We start from the raw sequence: 26,460 nt of genomic DNA on the forward strand, positions 1-26,460 counted from the left end.
TCAGAAAAAGCAGACAAATTTTGTCCTACCTTGGCTCGTGTACCTTCTGGTGTGTTCAGTATTTCCTTCTTCTGCTTGCTGTTGCTCACAACTTTCAGTTTTGTTAGTGGAAAGAAAAAACACAAAAACTTGAAGCAAAACCCAAGTACTGTTTATGCAGAAGCCACAAGAAAGCAATGAGCAGTAGGAAAGGGAAGTAAATCCTAATTAAAAGATCTTACATCTCTTAAAAGAGAAATGTTCTCAGCTCGAGGAGTGGTGCTAGCAATCACATGGCAATCTTTTATAATTTTCACCCAATGAAAGAGGCTCTGCAGCTACGTGGTATGTTGGGAAGCTTTCTGGATTTCTATATTTGGGCCCAAACATCTACATATGTGCTTTCAATAATCAGGCTTGCTCAAAATATTAGAGGAGGTCCTGATATAAGCTTCACATGGATCATTAGAGATGCAGTTCCTGGAATTCTGGAGAGGACACGTGCTGGGGTTATTTCACAGGCTTTTCACGCAGAAGTGACAGGAAGAACAAAACAGTAAGCAGGCTGCTAGGAAGTGGTGTACAATCTCATTCAGCTCATAGTTCCAGGCTGAGTTTACTGAGCTGAGGGACTTATTTTCCTTGAATTTTAATAGGCCATGAACTATGTTAGGCCATGAGCAAGTTGCTGCAGTGAATGCCTTACTCCATCTTAACATTCTACCGCTTCTCAGTGGAGCAACATTGGCTACACAGATGGGTGCTCCGAGCCCACTGTGGTTGTGAAATAGGTATTTTTGCATATTATAAGTGTAACAGCTTGGTTATTCCTCTTCTGTGCTGTCAGCACATGCAGGCGGACCAGATGTATTCAAGTGCTTTCTGGATGCTGTGTAGTATTTCGTATCAGCGGCAGGTTAGGAGTCCACGTATAGCTGCTGCCACAGCTCAGCAGATGAGGAGTCTCCCAAAAACCCTTCTCACCACCCACATTTATAGTTGTCTATGCCCCAAAGTGTTTCAGATAATGATTGTAATCTCTCCTCCATTGGCCACTTGTGCCCAATTCTCGTTTATCGCTCTTCACTCTGGTTGTACACAGGGAACTGAGAACAGGCAAAACAGTCCTCTAGGCGTGTTCATCATGTGGGGTCATGGTGGCAACAGTGGTGCAGTGGCTGCAAAGACTCCTGTCACCAGAGCTCACAAATCCCTATGCCTGTGAGGAAGGTACGTACAGCTTGCAAGCAGCTCTGTGGTGTGTTTTTTTTTTAACATGGGGCTAAAAAAGGACATAGAAAACCAGCTTAGCTAGGAACTAGTCTAACAAACACCTTTGATCTCCAGGGTGAGCACAAAATCCATGAGTGGTGTTTTTGAACATTTGCCTACATTTTCATTGACAGGTCAAAACAAGCAAGCAAAGCTCCCTGATAGAGATCCACGTCAAGTGAATTTTCAAGGTGCAGTGCAGTGGCGAATTAGGACCCTCCTGAGACCACTGGTGCCTAACTTAGACTTTGCCAACTCTCTTGGTACCTAAGCTCATGGATAGGTGTCCTCTTCCAGCTGTGGTCATACTGCTCGCTTTGGTTACAATCCCAGCTGTTTCCGTGTCTGCCAAGGTCTGCCTGCAGAGTGGCTTCTGTGCCCTCCCAAACCCTGTTGGGTCACTGAGGCAGGTACTGTAGACACCTCAAACAGGAGGCCTCTGCTCACTCAGGCCCTATGGACTGAAGCAGGGTGGAAATGACCTCATGCGCAGCTTGGTGGGCAAATTTCAGGGCAGAGCCCTTTGGGAAGGAGCCGTGACTCTGCGACCGGGTGCGACCGCTTCAGCCAGCGAGGCCACAGCCAGAGGACACCTGTGGCCTCGGCATTCACTCAGAAGATGCCCCCGTAGCTTGGACTGCATCTTATCTGCTGCTGGCAGAGACTAATTTAGGCACTGCAGTAGCAGTCTGATGACATCTCCATCATATGGCACGCAGCGATAATCACTCTGGAACTGATAGGCAGGCTGTTCTCACACACACAAGGCCAGAGACCGAAAGATGTGGAAAAGTTAGACGTTGACCACATTTTATTTTCCCGAACGTGTTTTGAGAACATCTCTTTCACCATATGATACGGTTATCTTCGTTGCCCTGGTAATTTCTCACACTCACGGTTTTAAATGCCCTGCTTTCTGGAAAGCACTGTTTCCACTCTTTTATAAAGTAATTCTGAATTTTGCTTTTAGCCTGGCTTTGAATAAATGAGGTTGGCTGCCAACTCACCCTGTACTTGACGAGCTAGATCCGGAGTGACTGCTCGGGATTTTTTAGAAACAGTCACTGGATGACTCAGCTTCCGATGGGAGTTTATTACATTTCTTACTAACAAAAACTTCAGTAATTCTGGAGAAGGGATCTCAGCATATCATGAAGAATCACAGACTTTCATCACAAGATGCTGTGTGTGTATCGCATATTCAACACTTAAAAGCCTAGATTATTTCTGAATTGTGAGTCCCATAAAATGCGTAGATGATCGAGGACGCAGCAGAGTGCAAACCACCCCTCTGGGCTGCAGCTACTCTACTTTTCTGTTCCCTTTTGCATTTCTGGCTCTATGACAGGCCAGTTTCAAGACAGAAAAGCAGGAGGGGGTGACTCAGCCTTTTTCTGCCCCTTCCTCATAAACCCACCTCCCCTCCAGGCCTGCACAGGACCACTGCCCACGAAGGAGGGCTCCAGCCCATACCGGTGAGCAAAGCCACCACTGCAGGCTCTGAATCCATGAAGAAGGCAACTTTGGACCCGAAATAAGCACTCCAGACCAGGTAGAAGCAAAAATTTAGACTCTTCTTCCCCTGTTCAACATTTCCTGTGGGCAAGTTCAAGTGTCCTTATGGGCTGAGCACTACCTGGTGGGAGTGCCAGTCAAGAAGCCTGTCTGCCACACTCCATGTATAGGGCATCCTGGACATCCCAGACACACATCACGCTATCATGTGCTCCGTACGGCCAGGTCTCCCCCCACAGCAGTACTGTGTCACCCTGAAGTCAGCTGAGCTGCTGTCTGAGGATGGTCCGTTGTCTGGTGCATCCTTCCATCATTGCAGTCTCACTGGGCAGTCTGTCGCCTGTTTTGCACCACGGCACAGGGGTCCAAGAGCTGCCTGAAACCCGCCCGGGTCTTGACACACAGACACAGCCCAACAGACCCGAGCAAGCTCATCAGCCAGCGCTCACGGGGCACAGAGGGAGGCATTTGCACGCCAGTGCAGGCAGCTTGGCAGCCCCACGGCCACAGGCTCATGCATGGGAGACGTGGCAATCCCCAGCGCCGGGGGAGCTGGAGTGAGAAACCAAGTGTCCTAGGCAACCCAGAAGGAGTGTGCGTATTTTTCCCATCACTCAGTCAATGTTTTGCTGTTTGCAGACACAAACTTCCAGTGGCAGAGTTTCACTTTTTTCACACTGAGAGATTTTCAGTAAAAATGGATCTGTCAAATAAACAGAAGGGATTACCTCCATTGAAGATTTTAGCGTTGCAGGTCTTCAACACGGCAGCTTAGCCTACTAACACATATCTATCTCCAGAGACTGAAATTACAAAGCCTGCATTCATTTTCTGTGCAGCCCAGAAAAAAACAGCATCCAATGTTAGTAGCTCATCTGCTGTCAGCCATAAGGCTGGGATGGGAAAGATGGGAAAATGAAAGTAACGGCTGCATGAAGAAGGAGGAAGAAGCAGGGGCAATTTTAAGATGAATTATTTAGAAAGCAAAAGCACAGAAGGTTTTCAAGCTGTTCCTTTCGCAACATTAATAATGACCTCTATTTTAATTGCTTGTGGTCCTTTCTTAACTGTTTGCCGTTCCTCATTAGTATACTGATGAGGGCAGAGGAACATTAATATACAGCTGGAATGGAAAAAGACATCTGATGTTGTTGCTATGCAAAATAAAATGTTCTTTTTTAAGTATGAAGTACTAAAACTGGAAATGTGGTTTTGCTAGCCCCCCCAAAGGTGGCTGTGGGCCTTGGGAAGAATTGATTGTCTCCAAAAGCTGTGGAGCCGATAGCAGCTCGAAGCATTAATTCTCTTCCCAGAGAATAATCGATCCAGTCCTCGACTCTGAAAAGACTGAACGAGAGCAGGACAAAACACCAAATACTTGCTAAGACCTTAATCTAAAGCCCATTGAAGTCACTGGGAAGAATAGTGCCTTTTTGTATTAAAACCTAAACAAGACAGCCTCAGAAACTGTGACTGGAAAAAAAAAGAACTCTTTTTTTTTTTCTCTTCAACTAGCTAAAAGCATTTGAAATCTAACATGTGCAAGTTGTCAGCCTGCCAGGTATATTCTGTATTCTCTGTGTAGCATACCTTCCAAATTCTCTCTCTCTCTACTTCTGCAGCCATTTCTCTACCTAGCACTAACCACCGTGATGCTGAAGTGACTTTCTGCTTGCATTACGTAGTTTGAATAATTGCACAGTCTGCAGTTGCAACCTCTTGCAACCTCTGTTATATCTGGGATATGTGTCAGACATTACAGCATTGCAAATTGATGGGATTATGAAAATGCCGAGTCTGAAGGGTTTGGCAACGAATCTAATTAACTCTATCTTAAGATTTGGTCTCCTAAAGACTTGTCATGTGTATATGTTGGCACACATATGCAATTCTACAGTTCCCTATGCACACAGCACTGTGGTTTGGTCTGTGTTTACCCCATATTAAATGTCCTTCAAATTCTGTGTTATTCTGCTGAACTGTCCCTTCATACAAATATAGAAACTCAAAGCAAAACAAGCTTCCTTCCTTCTCTTTTTGCTGACTCTTTTACAATATCCCTGACCTAACAGCTGGATAAAACCCAACAGCAACATTCTAAAATCACAATGACCAGATTTAGACACTTTGCATCTTATATCCAATGGCTAAACGCCACTGTAAGATACATCCTGCAAGTCCTTCCACATAAAGTCCAGCTACCACCACATCCACTTTCTTATCAACATAAATCATCTCTAATACTTAGCAAAAATATTGTCACAGACAACAATGTGCATCACTGTAGCTCCATTCACTGACCCCAGATTCTTCATAAAAATCTCTTTTTTTTATAATCATAGAGTCATAGAATAATTTGGGTTGGAATGGACCTCTAAAGGTCACCTAGTCCAACGCCCCCCCTGCAATAAGCAGGGACATCTGCAACTAGATCAAGTTGCTCAGAGACTCGTCCAGCCTGACCTTGAAGGTTTCCAGGGATGGGGCATCGACCACCTCTCCAGGGAACATCTTCCAGTGTTTCAGCACCCTCATTGTAAATAATTTCTTCCTCTTTTCTCGTCTAAATCTACCTTCTTTTAGTTTAAAACCATTAGCCTTTGCCCTATTGCAACAGGTTCTGCTAAATAGTTTATCCCCATCTTTCTTATAAGCCCTCTTTCAGCACTGAAAGGCTGCAATAAGGTCTCTGATTTTTACTCTTCTTTTTTACTGTAGTCCCTTTGCTTTCTGACCCAGTGCATTTCCAGTGCTATTTCATGCTCTCTCTGTGTGTGGCAGTGTTTGTGTATGTGCACATACAACAGGTATATGTGCAGCTGCACGTATGCATTTATATGCATGCACTCACAGAAGTGCATTCAGATGCAAGCGCTTACAGAGAACCCATTTGTGTGCTTGTGTATGTGTACTATAAATGCATATGTACCTGCATATGCTCGATAAAAAGGTTGAACTCAAGCCTTAAGGCTAAATTCTGTTGGCCAGAATTTAGGGAGCCATGGGAAGAAGTGTGGGCCACAAGTCTCCCGCTCTTTTCATCCAAGGCTGATGGCTTTCATCTTCCAGAGGTCCTTATCCCCGGAGCATGTGAGAGGTTCTTCCTCCAGGCACTGGCCACAGCTGACACAAAAAAGAAGTTGAAATTTCTGTCCTTGGTCTGGATTTTAAAGATGTTTCTTCAGATAAAACTCAGATGGGGTTAGAACTCAGTTGCCACATTTTCTATTCTATTGGCTTTGGGAAATGGTTTAGGGTATTGTGTGCTGTTTGATACTTTTAAAACTGTATTTTAAAATATCATATAGTCTATATACGTGATTTTGAAGAAGATAATAACATGATCTTTTGTCTCAGTTTTTTACTCAGAATTTTAGGAAAATATGTAAGTGTCTATGATGGGTCATAAATACATAGGAAAAAACATGCATTTCACAGAATTACAGAATGTCAGGGGTTGGAAAGGACCTCTGTGGGTCATCTAGTCCAGCCTTGAAAATTGCTTGGATTATGTATGTCTTTTGTAATTAGTTTGCAACCAGTGTCCTCCCAGATAAAAATGAGAATTAAGCTCATCTTAATTTAAGCTCATCTTTGTCACAGACTACCTGCTTTTGTGACATGACTTAGTGAAATCCTCTTTACAGGCATACACTGACAACAAGAGTGTCTGAGTGGGGCTGGACATGATGGTAACAGGGGTGGGAGGGTGGGGGGAAGTTCTGCAGCAGCGGGTTCCTCCACTGTTACAGGACAGGGATTGTTCGGTGCTAAGGGCAATCCATTGCCCACACATCCCACCCTGCCACGCACTGGGAAGCTGCCATGCTGAGCTGATTAATGCAGTCAGTGCACTTCACCTTAGATGTTTAAGTCCAGACCCTGGGTTTCCTTGCAGAAGATTCTGTGATTCTGTGATTCTGTGAAGACAAGAGAACCCAGGGTGTGCTGTCACCCCACATGTGCCCAGGCACCAAGCCTAGGGGCACCTCAGCACTCATCTTGGTGGTTGGCTGTCAGCAGGTGACCTTGTTCACCAGCACAACTAGTGCTTGGGACCAGCCTGGAAAGGTCTGAGAAGCCTGACATGGGCTGGCTACACAACTGGGTGACTGTCAGTCAAGCTTGCATGGGGTTTTACAGCAAAGCAGACATATCTCTCTCACTCCATCTTGATTAATCTGCCTCGTGCTTTGCTTTCAGAGTCCTCAGTGCAATGAGGACAACCTGGGCAGAGGCTAAGTGCTCTTTTCCTGCAGGAAGAAAATAAAGGGAAATACACGATTTAATTCAGTTTTGTTTGGCAAAGATGTTTCTTCCACTTTGTTGTTGTTGCTACAAGACCAAAGCTGTAATTCTCTTGCAATCCAGAGCATGCCACCAGAGAAGAATTAGCACAGTGGTTTTAGCTTTATGTAACGTTCCCATTACCCAGTAACCAAGCACTTTAGAAAAGAATAAACAAAATGAAGTAAGCTGTTTGTTCAGCATGTTCCAACACCAGCCCATCTGCCTCCCTTTGTACTCACAGTCCCTCAGCCACAACTTTTCTTATCTGCTACTGTCAAAAATATGACTCATTTTTCACATAATAGACTGGGGGGGAAGTAGAGAAGTTTTTATACATAACAAAGCTTTCCTTGCCCAGGATCTCCTGCATCTGCTCTTATTTTACTTCTCATTAAAAAGAATGACACAATGAAAATGTACTTTTTCCAGCCCTAGTTAGCTGCAGTAGGACTCACTCTCTATGCCACAATTAGCTCCGCTTGACTCTTCACAGAACCAGGCAAATGAAGCTTTGGTGTAGCTAATTTTAGGACAAGGAATCTGTCAAATTCCCAGGCCATGAAGGGACTAAGTATGGTTTATACAGTTAGTGAATTTGGTGAATGATGGAAAGTTGTCTCCCCTCTACCCAGGCATCTTATAAGATCAGCTAACACACTTCCATGGCCGCAAGGCAGAAGCCACTCCAAAGTGGGGACACCAGCTAAAACATCTGCCCATGTGGCTCCATTGTTTTAAGTCTGTGTTGTGCCACCATAAAAACCACATCCCCAAGCAGATAATCACCAGGTTCCCATGGTAAGGGTCTGTGTAGCCTGCCCTACTGGTGACATCTTCAGTAACCACCCCTTTTCCACGGTGTCTTGCTGCACGCCTCTAGCAACAAGGCTGATACTGAATTCCCAAGTTAAGGCTGTGTTTTCCTAGCACAGAGCTCCCTGCTCTTGCTTTCCACGTGCTAGACTCGTTTTAACAACGCCTCGCTTGGCTGATAGACAGGAGGCAAAACACACAGCAGGCTGTCAGCAGATTTCCCATTCAGATGAAATCTCACAACTTTTTTCACACAAATCTGGTGCTTTCCTACAATGAGCCTCTCATATGCATCAGACAAGCACTGTTGCCACAGGAATCTCTCATGTGTTAGACCAATTTCCCTATGATGAGAACATCACTTGCCAAGCAGATGGAGAAGAGATCCAGCAAACCCAGAGGTCCCCTCCCCAGTCTGCTGGAACCCCTGACCCACACATGTGGTGTGTGTGGCATCATGCTGGGGTAAGGAAGGCTCTTACCAGTGTAAATGATCTCTAGTCAGCTGGAGGATGCCTCTGACCAACAAACTGATCTTTCGCATTTCTTAATGCAGAAAAATGTAAATTTTTTGGTTTTGCTGCAATCACTAGTACCCATCCACAGGACAGGAGTGAGACTGCAGTCCATCATATCTGATGGAGATGCTCCATAAACTTTGCCAGGTTATTTTGTGATGCTTAAGCTATTCCAGCAAGTCACAGGCATATGTAAAGAGGAAACAAGATAAAGATAACAACAGGCTGCCCAGGGAAGTAACAGGCTACCCAGGGAGGTGGTGGAGTCACCATCCCTGGAGGTGTTAAAAAAATGTGTAGATATGGCACTTCAGGACATGGTTTAGCAGGCGTGGTTGTGGTGGGTTGATGGCTGGAATTCATGATCTTAGAGGTCTTTTCCAACCTTCATGATTCTATGATTCTATGATTCTGTAATATACTTTAAATCAAGGCAGCTATTTACCTCGTTGATCTTAATATGACTTGATAGAAGTATGTGATGCAGTCTCTGAAAAACATCACTCCAAGGAAAGCTCCAAAACTTACCACCTTTAACATGTCTTTTACACTTCATTTGCTCTATTCTACACTTTAATTTCCTAGGCATCTCTTCAGTGCATTCAATAGGATAGTAAGTATAATTCCTATGAGCTAGCTAAATTGCTTCTAGCAAATTTGTATCAGCACTTATATTGTATTAGCATCATTACGTTATAATGTAAACCTTTCATTTCACTGCTAATCAAAGGCAATTCTAGCAAATGACCCAAAAGTTCTAATTTAACAATAGTATCACAGCTTACCTTCTTTTTTAATAATCAAGCATGGTCACTATAACCTCTGTAGGTAGTAGAGTAGTTTCTGCATATCAGCATTAGCAGCGCTGTTCCCCTTTTTCCAAGGTCTAAGTATGCTCTGCTTACATCTCTGCAAAGCTTAAATACTTCAGTAGGGTCAGCAGCACTATGTGCGATATCCTCCAGATACCTGCCTAGAAAATTCTACTTCCCTTTAACTGGCAATCCTGGAAACATCTGCTAGTGTAAGCAAATTGGCTGTGGGAACTGCATGCTCCCACTTTAGGGATGTTTTCTGGTTTTCATTTTTCATCTCTTTAGTGCACAGATCCATCACTTGTACTGCTGAAACACATTAGAACTGGAATTGCAAGACTGAAGTGCTAAAATTAGTCAAAAACTGAAAGCACAATTTTACTACATCAAAAGTTTGCAAATGGGCGATAGAGGATCTTTTCTGTTTGACATAACAAACCGTAACAAAGCTAACACAATATTTCAAAATGAAAGCTTCCTTTGCTTCAGCATGAGAAATCCACAGCTAGGATGCCCATCTATAAAGATACCATCTGAATTATGTTTGACTATTTCTAGAGATACAATATACACAATACACAATTTTTGCCGGCCATAGCCATAGAAACATAAATACTGTTCTTCCCTTTATGCAGCTACTCCATGGAAGAAAAATAAATTTGAACCAATGATGAAGAGCTGGCCAATATGTATAAACACACTGTAGGGTGACTGTTGGGCCACGCTTGTGTTCAGCAGCAACATGAGAGACCATAGCTAGAAAGCAGCGACCACCTTGGTAGTGCACAATGGTAGCCTTATTTAAACTAAGCAGAATGATAAGCTACACAACAAGAAATAGACTTGCATCTCAGCCACTTGTGTGTGCCTGGGAAAAAGGTCTTTCTGGTGTCAGAGATGAAAATACAAGAGTTGATACATCCAATACACTGCTGTCAGTTGACTGTTTAAAAAAAAAAAAAAAGCTTTATGCTTGAGGCCAGGTTTTGGAAGATCAAACCTGTGGATGTACACACACGTTCTCCACATCACTTCAAGAGAAAATCAGACAGCAAGAAAGGCCACACAAAATCAGTCAAAATGCTCACTTTACCTGGCACCCTGCCTCTGACAGGGACCAATCGAGGATGCCTGTGGAGCAGTTCAATAAAAAGTCAAGTATGTAGTGATGCTTCCCCAGAATAGTCTTTCAGCTGTCAACAATTCTTGCTTAAGGATTTGCTGCAGGGGAACTGCCTGGAGATTTAATAACCCTTGATGGGTTTTTTTTCAATGAATTTGCCCATGTCAACCTTTTGCAACCACAACACCTTGCACAGAAGTGTTTCTTTGCAGAAGTAAGTATGATGGAAAATACAGAATCATGGAATCACAGAATGGTTTGGGTAGGAAGGGACCTTATAGATCATCTGGTTCCAAGCCTCCTGCCATGGGCAGGGACACCTTCCACTAGACCAGGTTGCTCAAAGCCCCCTCCAATCTGGCCCTGAACACTGCCAGGGAGGGGGCAACCACAGCTTCTCTGGGCAACCTGTGCCAGCACCTCACCACCCTCAGAGTAAAGAATTTCTTTCTTACATCTAATCTGAATCTACCCTCTTTCAGCTTGAAGCCATTGCCCCTTGTCCTATCATTACCTGCCCCTGTAAAAAGTCCCTCTCCAGCTTTCTTGTAGCCTTTTCAGGTACTGGAAGGCCGCAATTATGTCTCCCCAGAGCCTTCTCTTCTCCATGCTGAAGAACCCCAACTCTTTCAGCCTTTCCTCACAGGAGCGGTGTTCCATCCCTCTGATCATTTTTGTGGCCCTCCTCTGGACCTAATCCAACAGATACATGTCTATCCTGTGCTTCTCAAGCCTTTCAAGGTCCCTCTGGATGGCATCCCTTCCCTCCAACGTGTCGACCGCACCATGTAGCTTGGTGTCATCGACAGGTTTGCTGAGGGTGCACTCAATCCCACTGTCCGTGTCACTGACAAAGATGTTAAACAGCACTGGTCCCAGTACTGACCTCTGAGGAACACCATTTGTCACTGGCCTCCACTTGGACATTGAGCCATTGACCACAACTCTTTGAGTGTGATCATCCAGCCAATTCCTTATCCACCAAGTGGTCCATCCGTCAACACCACTTCTCACCAATTTAAAGACAAGGATGTCGTACAGTCAAATGCTTTGCGCAAGTCCAGGTAGATGACAACAGTTGCTCTTCCCTTATCCACCAACACTGTAACCCCATTGCAGAAGGCCACCAACCTTGTCAGGCATGATTTGCCCTTAGTGAAGCCATGTTAGCTGTCACCAATCACCTCCTCATTTTCCATGTGCCTTAGCATAGTTTCCAGGAGGATCTGCTCCATGAACTTGCCAGCCACAGAGGTGAGACTGACTGGCCTGTAGTTCCCCGGGTTTTCCTTTTTTTCCTTTTTGAAAATGGGGGTTATGTTTTCCTTTTTCCATTCAGTGGGAACTTCACCGGACTGCCACAACTTCTCAAACATGACGGATAGTGGCTTAGCAACTTCATTCACCAGTTCCCTCAGGACCAGGCCTCCCATTCCCTTCCAGAGAGGGCCCACGTTTTTCTTTTATCACTGACATACCTATATGTGCTGCAGAATTAGATCATGTACATTAGACATATGTACATATGTACATTGGAACTACCTGTATGAAAATCACATCCTTTCATCTCTTTTGAACCTGCTGGCTGCTACATTTCTTTGAGATTCCTTACTTCTTTTATGGAAAAAGGACAGGAAAAAATTGTTCCTTCCTGCATACAAAGAAAATGTTGGCTGGTTCAGAATGAGCATATACCTAGAGCAGCATCTGATTTCCAGCAGGGCTGGCAGAGAAATGTAGGAACAAGGCGAACTTACATGGTACTTCCCCTTAGTATTCTCCCACCTTACAACTATTTTTAGCAGAGAGAATTTTGTTTGTTTATTCTGAATATGGCTTTCACTGACTTCATTTGTTGGCCCCTTGGGCCTGTACAGAAAAACGTGGTGCATTTGGAAGGCAACATTCAGCTTTCTGGCATTACCATAGGTGAAAGATTTCCTTTCATTTCCAAAGTCGATGTGAGTACAGTCATTGTGTATTGACCCTTTCCAGGCCACGTGTAGTTTCATAGACCTTTGCCACACCCTGTGTCAGCTTTGGCAGGCTGAAGAGTGCCAGCCTACACACTCATTCTGTGTATGGAAGCTAGGTTGTGCACCTTGGCCATTTTTACCCCAAACTGAGTTATCTGAGTTAATACCCGCTAAGCAGGGAAGGTCGATGCTGCACAGAATGTTAAAAACACTGATGCATTAGAGATGTACACAGTGGTATAGCAACATGGGGTTTTTGTCTGGTCCTGAACTCTAAGCTGAGGTCTTCATACAATGAGCTCTCATTTTTTAGAGGCAGCAGTCAGCTCAGAGGCCCACATATTATTTATAAAGGTAAAACTGCTGCGCAAGGAGGCTTCTGATGTGCATCATTTTGCATCTGTCTACTAAATTTTATGTGTCAGTTAATTGCGCTGTTATTCACACTCACATGGTGTTGCAGTTCTTCAAAGTCAACCCTCATCTTTGCTGTTCTGCATAATAGGAAAGTATTCTGCATATCATCTTCAAATTTTATCTCCTCACTTTTTACCTTCTTTTCTAGATTAATTACAATAAAGTCCCAGCAAAGATGTCTGAAACACACCAGTAGCAACTTCTTTTCACTCTAAAAATTGATCACTTGCTTCTACCCTCTCTACCCTGATTATTCACACAAAGATCTTCCCGTCTATCCAATAGCTGCTCAATTGCTTTAAAGGTCCCTTTAGATTTAAATTCTTTAATATCTTTTTAACTTCGCCAGGTACGCTGAATCCAGATCTCCTTTAGTCACATGATTTTTCATTCAGAGGATTCCAATATATTTGTGTGACACAACTTCCCATTGTAAAAGTTCTTGCCTCACTATAAAAAAGTTCTTCCTCACCACAAAAAAAGTTCTTTCCTCACTATGTCTGGTTTATGCATCCATCCGCTAATTCTCAGTGGTTCTTTAACAGCGTTACTGGTAATTTGCCCAGTATACACACCAGGTTTCTGAACTAGTGGCTCCATTTTTCACATTAACTATCTTCCATTCCTTTGGTGATAAGACAGCTGTAAGTGCGAAGTTATACACTACAGTGAGAAATTCAGCAATTTCTACCTGGAGCTCCTTTGGTGCACTTTGGATAAAAACCATCAAGTAATGGGGACTCATTAATGTTAATTCTGTATGTTTGTTCCAAGACATTTTTATTTAAAATTGAGACACGTCCACTGCTAAATCCTCTGCAAGAAGGGCTACCCAAGCTCTTCCGCAGCGGATAGATCCAAAAAGTACAAATCTATTTGTTTTTTCTGTCTGTGGTTTTTCATTCTCTGCATCTTTGACACTTCAATCATTGAGCTACCCTAACTATCCTCTGACAGGCTTCCTGCTCCTAATGTGGTTTTAGGATTTATTAGCAGTTTTTAGTAAATAATTTCCTGGATTATTTGGATTTGGGGTTTTTTTAATGATGGGATTTTTTGGCCTGCCTTGCTACATTTTTACACTTTAATTACAGCTTACAGATCTTTCCATTCACCCTATTTGGGCATGACTTCAGTTGTTTGAAGGAAACTTTTTTGTTTTCAGTAGCATTCCTTTCAATGATGTTTATCTATGCTGCCTTCCTTCCATGCTTTCTCAATTAGCAGAAAGCATTTGTTTTATTTCTCCACTATGATACCCTTAACTGGTCCCGAAGTTGTGTGCAGAGATTCAATGTCCTTGTAAACACCTTCTTAATAAACTTCCTCACTTTTGTATAGTTCCGCTTTGTAAAATTTAACAGCTGTAAGGGGTTTTTACTTGTTTCATTGGGCTTTCTTGCTTCGTTTGATCCTGAAAATGTTGTAAATCCAAGTACATCATGGTCACAACTAGAAAACGGCTCTTCCATGGTAACAGTCACTATATGCTAATATTATTCCTTCATCAAGTCCTGGGCAACCTACTCCAGCTGACCCTGCCTCAAGCAAGTGGTCTGGACTAGCAATATCCAGAGGTGCCTGCCAGCCACAACTGCTCTGCGATTTTATAATGTAATGTTATGTAATAACAATAATACACCAGAAAATAATGTAATATGAGTATAATCACACTCACAATATGGTCATATAATATTGTATGCTAATACTATACTTTTCCTTCATAAACCCGGATTTCAGTCCACAAAGACTCAATGTTCCTTTGTGAACACTTGGCTAACGTGAAGAAAGTTTTCTGTAACATAGAGCAGAGCTCTTCCATCAGTACAGGTCTCCTCATCTTTCAATAATACTTTGTGTCCCGTATCATCATGAGTTCCATCAGGTTTCAGATATTGATATCCTCATTGACATTTTCCACTCTAGTCTCTCTGCCTCATTTTCTAGACTCCAGCTGTTCTTTCACATTTCCTATTTGAATAGTGCAATATTCTGTCCTGCGCTTCACTCAGCAACACAGAATTTCATGACTTTTTCTCTACTGGATGCTACATCTCAAACCACGTGCACTTCCATTTAAATACTGATCTGTGACCTTCTTAAGCCAAGTGCCAACAGCATGATTACCTTATGGTTCAAATGAAGTTCATCTGCCTGGTATGTGCTCACCTTATTCTAGAAGTATTCTCTGTTCCCAAGCAAATTTTATGCATTCCCTTTACACCATTTTCTCACGCAATTATTGGAATTACATGTCTGTCTCTTTCTGGTCTTGCGCGAAGTGCCATAAGCACTTTGGAGAGTACAACCAGAGAGATCCTGATACTCAGCTTCCTACTGAACACAGGTCACTAGCACTGACACCTCTCCAGTATTTCCTAGAAGTTGATTCAGCTGCATTTTGAGGTTCACTTTGCAAGCATGTCACTGCTATGGGCTCAGCTATTTATACTAGTGATGATCAAACTGGCCACTGCTACGTTTTTTCCTCCCTACAGCAGGTATCTCTGCCTCCAGAGGGTTAACCTTATGTAAGCAGCCTAATTCTGACATACAGAACTTGGGGGAAGGACGGCGGGAAGGCAGCTACTTCCCTCTGATTAGGACGGGAAATATAACAATATCAGAGCACTGCTGGAAAAAGATTCAACTTCTTGTGGTTTCCAGTTTAAGGTAGAAATATTTCAGTATTAAGTTACTTCTAAAGGATTTATTTAAGGACTAATAAAGGACTTAATTCCTTAACTTAAAGACCAGGGGATTAATTTTAATCTGAAAGATATATGTCTGATGCAGGAGAATCTGTTTTTATAGAAGCACTAGCAGGCCACACCTGGTCCACACTGGAAGTGAAATGCCTACCTAAGTGAGGTTAAAACTCCATAGAAAAAAAAAGGAAGATAGCCATGAGGAAATTTTAAGAGAGAAGTTTTCTGAAGGGCTGCAAAGTGTCTTCATGAATCACAGGGAGAGGCTAAAGGAATCAAGAGAAAATGGTGGATTTTTTTTTTTTTTAATAGCACAAGATGATTAATTTAGACATGGTTAGTGCTTTTCAGACTGTAACTAGAAGGGCTCAGGAGGTAGGCAGAGATCTCTTCCAGTGGCATCACTAATCAATAGATAAAGACAGACTGAACAGCAAAGCACACAGATCAACACTAAGAGCTGAACTGACAGAGATGAGGAATTCTCTTGTAGGAATTATGGTTTATTCATAGCAGTGATGCCCACTTATGTTTTGAAAAGTATTAATAAAATGCAGACAGAAATAGAAAGAGTTGGACTGCTGCTAACATAGCTGGGGAAAAATACTGAGATTTCAAATGCCTGTTTCTTCTCCAAGGCCTAGGTTGGCAAAGCTGAGCTTGGCAAAACCTTGGATACTATCATTCAAAATAGTTCTGGGAGAGGATGAGGCCTTTGGTGCCCAGATTAATTTATAAGGAGGAAGAGTCAGGTCCTTTGAAGGTTGTCTTTGGTTTGAGCATCCCATTGCTGCATGGGTAAAATTCAGCCCCCAGGAGGACAAGACCAGAGGCACGTAAATTGTTGTTGGTGTCCTCTTAAATCAAGAAACAAAGGAAAAGAATGGTTTTGTTAGCAGATTTCATCCAGCTGTGAGAAGGGTATCAAAGAAAGTCTGTAAAAGATAAACAGAAGCAAGAAAATAGCAGCTGGGCAGAGACTAGCAGGGAAGGCTAGCTGCTGTGCAGCAGGAGAAAGGACAAACGTCCGGACAAAACGTGAGGCCCACTGGGAACAAAAGTGAAGACAGAGTCATTGGACAGGTAAGGAAATTGTCCCCTCCTGTTGACTCCACCAACATGTGCTGCATCTTGGTGTTGGTTCCTGGCTGGCAGAGAGTCCTCTAGAAACTGAACAGGACTGGGTACACTGGGGGAATCCAGTGAGCAAAGAAATGTCCTCAGCTTCTGAGACAAGGGAAGACTGGAAACAAGGGTCATCAGTGTAGTGTGCCCTCTGAAACCCATCCCTGCGATCTGCTCAAATACAGGGATGAGGAGGTTCTGACAGCAATAACCAATGACTGTGTATTTAAGGTTTGAGATGAAAAGTACATTAGTAGTATTTACAGTAGAAATATTACATACTGGAAAAATCCTCACTGGGAAATCTGACAAATAGAGATCCCTGGGAAGAGTAAGAGTCTACGAAACAGCTATTTTAAGAAATACAGGCTACAGTTATAAGAGTGAAAAAATAGATGCCCAGAAATGTTCTCAGACACCAGAAATCTTCCCAGGTAGACTACAGTGTTCAATGGTTGAAACAGTCTGGTACTGGGAGTGCCAACCTGTGGTCTCCTAATTTCCATGCATGATTTGGAAGTTACCAGGGTCATTGCAACAGGTCATTTGGAAAAGACAGAGCGTTAGAAAGACTAAAAGGGTCAAAGTTTTACGATATTGACCTGGGCCATTCAGTTCAATGTGAGAGAATGGTTCAGCACACTTATTACTAGTATAGCTCTAGCCATGGGAATTGCAATAGATCCGGGAAATGAGTTGAAGAATAGGAATGACTAAAACCTGTTATGACAGACTCATCTTTTCTGGTAATTCAAAGATTCAAGGCAAGAGTTGAAGCGCGATCTGGTTGGTAAACAACAGATTTCTGAGTCAATAAAAAATGAGTTTATGAGAAAAGAGACAGACATGAATTGAGGGAAAGTCTCCTTGGCCACAGAAACAATTTAGGGTGGCTCCTGAAGCAGGGAAAAGATATTGAAAAATATAGGAACAGTTGCCTGCCGAGCCAAGGCACCAACACTGATTGTAAGGAACCAAGCATTCCTATTTTTGGTATAAATATCCAGCCCAAGGAGTAGATTACAAAGAGATTTTACAAAACCACTGCCACTTTGGCAGAGCATGCATACTGATTCATCAGTAACAGGGGTTGAAACATTTCCCATTAAAGGTAAAAGAGAGAAAAATTAAGTGGTGATATCCAGGAAAAGAAAGACTCTGCCGAAGCAGTTACTTTTGTGGGAGACATTACTAAATTGAACCTCAAATCAATGATGATGAATGAACTAGACAGTGAGTTCCTATTCCCTTTTACCCTCAGTGCAACGAATGTGCGGAGAACACCATCAGGGCTATGACCTTATTTGATTCCATTGCAGCAGAGCAAGCAACAATATCAGAATACCAATAGACAATATTTCAGTTAATGTAAAGGGTGCCTGTTTACACTTTGTTTCTGGTGATGCACAAACACTTGTCTGTTAGCATAGGGCACTGCCTGGAGTCTAGTTAAAGAACGATTTGCCTGAGCCAAGGTAACCTATGAAGCTGGGGTGAGTAAGGCATCCCAGAAGCACTAGCAAAAAGCACACAAAGGAAAGCGATGGCCAGTCTTACAACTCACCCATCTTTGGCTCTCCAGGCTGCAAGACCAGGTATTTTATTTACGTACCTTTTATTTTTATTCCAGCGTAAGGCTTGAACTGACACTTCTGTGTCTCGTCTTTGTGCCTGCGCGTCTGTCAGGTGATGGAGTGGTATTGTACTCATCAAAGTATGTGCACAAACCCAAGTTTCCAGTCTACCGGCGGAAGAAACTTCTACTAAGCGGTCATCTTCATAAAAGTATGGAAAACAAGCCTGGAAGATATCAAGAAATAGCTAAAATACATCTATTTAGGGAAGTATCTAGAAGTGTTTTCACTTAGAGCGCTTCCTTCCCACACTCTGGTGTATTGGTAACAGCACTGCCTATCTGAAGTGTCCAGGGAGATGAAGACTGCAAAATAGAGAAGTGTTAGTTGAGGCGAAAGGACGCTGATTCTTAAATGCAGTATTTTCTTTTTAAATGTATGCATTTCTGGTTACTAACTATGGCTAAATTATACGGCACCTTAAATAGTCCCTCCAGTACCATTCTATGGTAAGTAATTGTTATACTGCATCCAACACATCAGCTCCCAAGCCATCACAGCGAGACTTGAGGACAATGTTGCAAAGGTTCATTACGTGTTTGCCCTCTCTCCTTGCCAGGTGCTAATGAAGAGTGATGGGCTTTGCTGGTTTTATTGTGGGTGAGAGATTATATGTCAAGGATGATCTGAGAGGTGACAAGTCCCTGTCTGTCAGAAGGGACAGAGTCTTCAAGCCAGTATTTTCTACTAGTGCCAGAAAGGAGCCTAGGAGCACTGCAGCCCGCTGAACTGAATCACCCAGCAGAGCTGGAGTGCTCCAAAGAAACTAGACTGTGGCAGGTCGGTTTTAAAGGGCCAAAAACATGGATGGTGGACTTCTTAATACAGTCCTCCTTGCATTTCAGGTCTCCAGTTCAATAATATCTCCATGTAGACAGAGGAAAAAATTTTGAAAAACAAGTCTCCATGCTGATTTGAGCAAAGAACTGGTGGCAGGATTGTGGTTTCAGGAGATACATTTTAGTGTATCTGCAGTTTCATAAACCAGCAAAATAAATATATGCAGAGACTGAATTAAGAAGTACTTCAACACCCTCTACAGGAACCAGAAATGTAAAAGAAAATAATTTATACCTGCAGTGAATTCTGGTTAGTTGAACAGGCAGACTAAACCGATTTTGGATTACTCAGACAGATAGTCCTGAAAACTCTCATTTTCCTGACCTGGTTAATAAATGCCTTATATCCTAACAGCTAGTGCATGTTTTGTTTTTGTTTCAGAAAAGATCTTGACTTGAAGACTACAAACCTTCCTCACCTTTCCGCTTGTCATTGTGTATTTCTTCTCTCTCAGTTTTAAGAGTGGATTGTTACTATCAGGCAGTTACTGAAGAACTTTATAATGTCAATGTTAGAAAGTAAATGTAGTTGAAGCTGTCCACGCTATAGCTAAGTCAGGTGTGTCTCTTGTCCAGCATTTACCAACACCATTGACAAGAAGTAGGTACATATTCTGAGTAAAATTCTAATCCCTAACTTCTTTTGGGGAAGGACTTACTCCATCCTCATTAGCTCATGTTGTGCCTCTACGTACGAGCTCATTGCTTTCACTGGGGTGGCCTCCTTCTGTCACAGAAGAGAGAACAAGAGCAGCTGGCCATGAGATAACACAGACTTCACAGCCAAATCACCAGCACACTGAGGACTTCTTCTGGCATGGAGTAAAGGCCTGGACGCCTTTTTCCACAGAAGGGGCTTATAAGCACAACTCAGGAGCACCCACAGACACTACAGACCACTTGCCTAGGCTATGGGAGGGGGGCAACGACTGTCCTCGGGGATTTATACTCAGGTGTGAGGAGGGAGCGGGGCGGGATTTGGGAGCTCCAATGCAATGAGTCAGGACGCAAGGCACATGCAGTCAAGAACCACACATTTTATCTCCGCTTCTGCTGCCAGGCTTAACACCTCAGATACTGTGGGCAAAGGTGGGGCAGTCTCATGAGAAAGCCCTACAGATGCCACACGAGCCTCTGCGTGCAGTCTGGCATCCCCAGGCACCGAGCGCACAAGAGGAGCCTGCCCAGGGCAATCTGGCAGGAGACACGTGCTACTTAGAGAAGCTTTCATGGCTACGGCCCCACAGACCTCACTGTGCCCCTGGCCCGTGGTACAATGAGGCTTCCCAAAGAGAGATGCATGCTTCCCAGGTGGGACACACAGGAGAGGTCGGACCCCTGCACACCCAACCCATGCGCCAGGGGAAATCACCAGGGCAAAATCAGGGTTTCTTGTTAAGATTCCTCTTGTTTGGGTTTCCTGTCTCCATGTGTCCTCTAAATCTGATCGTGTGCTGCAATATTCTGTGCCCCAAAGGCCTGTCTATCTGGGCTACCCTTGCCAAGACGGGGGGGGGAGAGGGTGGTGGCACATGTTCAAACCAGGACAGGCTATGGCTACTCAAGCATAAAATCTCTTCAGGCACATGCCTGTTGAGCAGTAAATTTGAGTCCCTTGGCACTGAGGCAGCACTGAGTCAGAAAATGCCCTGGCTGGGTGGTGCGGGATCTGAGCAAGCCCAGATGTGCCAGCTGTGTCCTGACCAAGAAAGCCTGTCCTCACCAGCAGCAGTGGGGAGCTCAGCCACTCCGGTGTGCTGCAGCACTGGGACAGCAGGGATGGCACAGGGTTTGGTCTCGGGGTGCTGCTGGCAGTGCGGTACCAGTGTAAATACAGCCAGAATGCTTGCACATAGTGCCCACAAGCTTAAATACCTCGCATAAAATTGGACAACTCATTAGCCACAAACCTCTTCCCCCTTCTTGTAGCTGGCTTTAATAGCTTTTCTTAACAGATTTCATCTAACATGACCCACAGGACGGCAAAGCTTCTTAGACAGACCTGTTCGTAGCAAAGCTTCAGCTTGTCTTCGAAAAGGTCAGACTTCTCCCTTGTGTGTTTGGAAAACGAGCGATCGTGTCATAAAAATACTAAAAATAGCTAAAACCTGACTCGGAATTACTTCTCCAAGAGGTGTCAATGCCACTTGCAAAGTGAATCGGTCTTGTGCGAACAGGGAGAGCAGAATTTCAGGCATGTTGGTTCTTGCGCTACCTCTTAATGAGTTCTTTGGATGCCTATTTGTCGTATAATTTTGCCATTTGCTCTTTGATTAAAGGTTTTTTAACCTTTTGAGTAATCTGTTGAATTCTGTGTGAACTGTGGGTGCGAACATTCTTTGATATCCGTTGATATGCAGAGAGTTTGCTGAAGTCCCTGCCAGGTCCTGCTAAAGGAAGAAAGCAAGTTGTAACCTGCAGAGCGGTTCGTATGACACTTCACAGCCATCTGGACTAAAACAGTACCTTTTGTTTACTGAAGTGGCTGCAGGAGTAAAATCTCTCAATGAAGCCGTTTTCAGTCTGAACTCAAAACTTCCTTTTATATACACATGTATTGTCTCTGTATCTAATCTATGTCAAAAGGGAGACCAGGGACTCTTGTTCTGTCATACGATTCAAGCACGTGGGCTATTTTTAGGAACACCACAGTGTCACGACAGGATGGCAGAAGACTGTATTTTCCCTGTGTTGCACAAAGGATGTTCAAAGAGCTGCACATGCACCTCTCTGTAGCTGTAACTAAGCTGACCACTTACAATCACTCTAATGCTGAAAATTACTTCAGAAAGAAACAACAACAACAAAAAAATGCACAGGAGAGAGAAAGGGGAAAGTAAGAACTCTCCAAGTGATCGGTCAGGAAGAGCAGTGATGGCAATCCAGACGAGCATCCTTCTCTGGGTCTCCCACCCAAAGCAGTGGGTGGCAGTGATGATGATTGTGTTATTTCCCTGCAGCTATACACGCTTCATTGGGATCCACGTAAACTCACCACTACTTGTTCCCATTCATGAGGCTCTTAGTGCTGATGGGAATATGCCCATTAGGCACAAGCATTGCATGTATATTATTGGACAATATTTACTGAGTATTTAAATGACTTCTATCTACTTTATTAGAAACTATATTTTGGTTTTCTCTATTGTAAACTAAAAACCTACAAAATGAGAGGTAATGAAGAAGGGAAATAAGGTGTCAGTCTCACGCCAGAGGTATGTATTTTTTGTTGTTGTTGTTTCCTGTGCAAACCCATCATAACAATATCTGGGTTTGCAGGTGCAAAGCCATGAAAAGAGCATGAAAAATGACAAGAGCATGAGGCCAATAAGGGAAAACGATGGCTATAGAAGTTCTGGAAAATCCTGCCACAGCAGCTTCAGTGAGATGATGCAGATCTGTGAGTAAAAGGCAGGCTGCAGGGCTGCAAACAGCAGGCTCTCACCATTACCAAGGCTGTGGTATTTGAGGTATTGAAGGTGCAGAGCAAGACCCATCCTAGAAGCTGAGAAAAGCGTCAGGTCCAGGGCACAGACACCCTCTGCAGCAGCACCACCTCCTCCCTGCACCACCAGGCAGCTGCTTGCTGCTGAAACAAATCTCAGCATAAAAACAGTGAGTCACAGACAGACGCTTTCAGTTCAAGGTTGCCGATGGGGAATGAGATCCTGAAGGAAATCACAGTGACAAAAAGTGTGATTAACCTTCAGATATGCTGCAAAATCCTCCTTCTTCTTTCAGCACTCCCAGTTGAAAAGCCAGAAAATCCCAGTTCTACTACCTACTTTCTACACCTGCTGTAGAAAGCCTTGTGACAGATGCAGGTTTTGACTAGCAGAGCAATATAATCAATATAATCAGCCAGGGTGGGTAGATCAATAGAAAAGTTGGTCCAGACTTTAGAAAGCAAGATCACCCTTGTAATAAAAAACATTATTATAAAAGAAAAGCTCTTTTCAGCTAACAGCTCCTTTTCTTGAGTCTTTCCATGATGCATCTGAAAGTAAAAGGCATCAGCTCCTTCTTAAACAGCTGGAGCATGGGAAAACTCTTTTCTTCACCACCAGAGACATTCACCCCATAGGCAGGATCGACCGACGTTAGGCAGAAAGGAGTTTTAAAACTACAGTGGCATATTAGAAGACAAACTGGACTGCACCAGCTACATGTGAAAGGACACCACAAAACCTTTTTTGTAGGGAGGTTAACCAAACAGCGTCCCTGGTTTCTTCCTTACACATGAACCGGAATGCCTCGGTACACACAGGCTCAGGTTCTGCTCTTAAACTACAGGGCTGCTCTCCTCAGGGCTCAGGAGTACAGAAAAATTAGAGTAACATCATTAATCTTCTTTCATATTTCATGTAAACTGCCATGTTCCATGTAACATTAATAAAGGTGAAAACAGGTGTAAAAGAAATATTGAAAAAGGGGACATGAGTACAAAGCCTTGCATCACCTAAAGCCAAGACTGTGTGAAAAAAAACCAGCAGTTGGCAAAGGGAGTAGAAAGGAATGCAAAGCTGGATCTTGACAAATACCTATTATTTCAGTGGTTTACACGAGTAGTCATTAACATGAAATTGCGAAAATAAGATCCATGAAGAGAAAGGAGTCGCCTCAGTAATGAGACGCTGGCGCCATCTAGAAGAGGAATAAACCACGCAGCAAACGAAAGTGAAGTGGAGCATAAAACACAGCTCAGCCTAGTTTACAACGTGTAAAAGGGCATTTCTCATCCACAGGATTTTTATGAATCACATGGACACATTTCATTAAGGAGTGTTTTAGGCTTTTCCAAGCCTTGATGATACTAAAATAAAATACTTAAAAGTGTTTTTCACAGAATCATAGAATCATAGAATGGTAAGGGTTGGAAGGGACCTTAAAGATCATCTGGGTCCAACTCCCCTGCCATGAGCAGGGACATCTTCCACCAGACCATGTCACTCAGAGCTCCATCCAACCTGGCCTTGAACACTTCCAGGGAGGAGGCAGCCACAGCTTCTCTGGGCAACCTGTGCCAGTGTTTCACCATCCTCATGGTGAAGAATTTCTTCCTCGTATCTAATCTAAATCTGCCCTCTTTTAGTTTACAGCCATTCCCCCTTGTCCTATCAGTACACACCCTTGTGAAAAGTCCCTCTCCATCCTTCCTATACGCTCCCTTCAGGTACTGGAAGGCTGCTATAAGGTCTCCCCGGAGCCTTCTCCTGGTTTTCTCCTTGTTTTATTCACATTTTTCACATGATTTTCATACACCCCTGAATGAGGTCCCTCTCATGAAGTGGGGATTCTTGGGGCTGACTCAGCCAGCTGCTGCTCACGCTTTCCCTGTCTGTGACGGCCTTATTGCAGTCTAGGATTCATGAACATTTTGGACATTATGAAACCTTGTATTTTGACATGACAGTCACCACTCGGGTGCATATTGGACACGTGGAGTCTCCCCCCAGTACTCAGGAGGGACACGCTGCATGGCATTAGTGTATCAAGGAGATACAGCAGCTGAAGCTTGCTCTGTCTACTACCATAGCAATACAGGAGAAAGACTGGGCCAGGTAAGCCACAGCACAGCTTGAACGAGCCTGATCATCAGGAACCAGAGGATAAGCTATTTGGGATAACCTATTAGCTGGGAGTTCCCACCTACGACTGCTGTTTCTTGGAAGTATCTATCTGAGCTGTGTTTCTACACACACATCTCTCATATTACAATCCTCTCCTCTCCTTCATGAGCAATTTTATTCAAGACAGAAGAACTGACTGCTCTTCTTAGATCCACTTTTAATGAAGAAACCATCCTGCCCATGCACTACAAAGGACTACTCAAGGGCATGAGACTTCACCAGATGCCCTCTCTCAGGAAAGGATCTTCATTGAGGTTTAAACTCCACCTGATACCTGCTTGTGTTCAATTGACTCTTGGTTTGATTCGTTTTCCGTTGTGTGCTCGAGTCAACAAATTTCATATGGTTGGTAGAAATTCTCTAGCATGTTTCCACAGGACTACACAGGTTATGATTTTTGAGCTCAAAAGCTGCCTGCATATCCCTGTCACTCTGAAAGTATTTGTTCCACCAAAATTAACTCAAAAATGGAAAGAGAAATCATAAGACATGAACATTTTATAAACTATGTTTCCAGCAGAGGACATCCAGACAAGATGATCTTAAACAGGGAGAGCTTTCACATGCTTATTTAACAGAGGGCTTATGTATAATTGGTGTGCCTGCTTCATTCATGGGGCAGCCAGCAAAACTCATGGCAGAAGCCTTGAACAAAGTCATCTTATAGGTCATAAAGTCAACCAGTAAGAACACCAGGATCAGTTTTACCAGCAATATGGGAGAAGCTGAGTGAAGGTATGAAAGATGCATCCGCCTCTGTGGTTGCCAAATTACTGATTTGATAAGGCTCTGGTTTTGAGCTGCATGCTGCTGACCGTGTCAGTTGTCATTGCTGCGGTGCCAACAGTGCAGCTTGAGAGGCCAAGGTGGCTGCAAGCTTACTTCTGTTGTAAGGGAACTATTAATGATCTATCTTTGAAACAGAGGAAGGTGTCTGTCGGATAAAAGGCAAGAAAGTTTCATGATGTATTGATTTCTCAGTGTGGACAGATTTAGAGCGAGATCATGATGTGTGACGCTGAGTGATACGCAGGCTGTGATAAGGCATTTGTGAGTTGGGGTGGCTTCCGCAGCAGCATCTCTGATGAGATACGTGTAAGGTCACCAGGACCTTTCAAGATCTTGGTATAGCAATGTTATAATGACATAGATATAAATGAACTGATGCTTGACCAGTGGGACACAGAAACATAATGTACTGTAAATTAGATGATTTGGGCTTTAAAAAGCAATGACTGAGGAATGCTTTTGGAAATGCCCCCCAAGCTCATTGCCTCTACATCTGCTGTTTCTCTTCTTCTGGCCAGAAAAGCAGGTTATAAGCATGAAAAACATAATAAGCTAATACAAAGTTGCTCTTTGTGGGGTTTTTTTTTTTTAATTTTAGCAATTATAAAAATTAACTCTACCTCCTGATTTCTGTTTAACTAAGAATATGACTTCAGCATTATATTCTTAGAATGAGTGATCCAAATCATTCCTAGCTAAAATAAAACAACTAATGTTTATTGGGCCTATGTCCAAACTCAGTCTGATCAGATGGAAATCTGTGTGTCTGATTCCAAGAGAAGGGTGATTAAACTGAAATCCAAAAGTGGACTTCAGACTTTCTGGCCACTGAATTTTCAAAACATTCAGACTTGAGTCAAGATGTTGATATGGAAAACCTGAAATGTAGGAAAGTTGGCAGTCATGTTTGATTCCACCTCTGAACTTAGGAGGCTAACATGCTTTTTTCCTTGTGGTAAGCACTCACAGCATGACACAAAGCCCATAGGACCAATATTTTAATGAGGTCAGGCTTTT

At 43.3% G+C, this 26,460-nt stretch overlaps 1 protein-coding gene across 3 annotated transcripts in view; it reads right to left on the reverse strand.

The window, feature by feature from the left end:
• CYSLTR2 (cysteinyl leukotriene receptor 2) overlaps positions 1–18,220 on the reverse strand; it is a 55,008-nt gene extending 36,788 nt beyond the window's left edge. Inside the window, exons 1-2 of one of the 3 annotated variants that reach the window (XM_075421804.1) lie at positions 18,164–18,220; positions 30–91 (exon numbers count right to left, since the gene is read on the reverse strand). The gene's annotated coding sequence lies outside the window, so the exon portion shown is untranslated. The other 2 variants (XM_075421793.1, XR_012764092.1) reach the window with 2 other exon arrangements.
• Positions 18,221–26,460: the final 8,240 nt, after the last annotated feature.

This window comes from Opisthocomus hoazin, chromosome 1, assembly GCF_030867145.1.
Source record: "Opisthocomus hoazin isolate bOpiHoa1 chromosome 1, bOpiHoa1.hap1, whole genome shotgun sequence".
Classification (NCBI taxonomy): Eukaryota; Metazoa; Chordata; class Aves; order Opisthocomiformes; family Opisthocomidae; genus Opisthocomus; species Opisthocomus hoazin.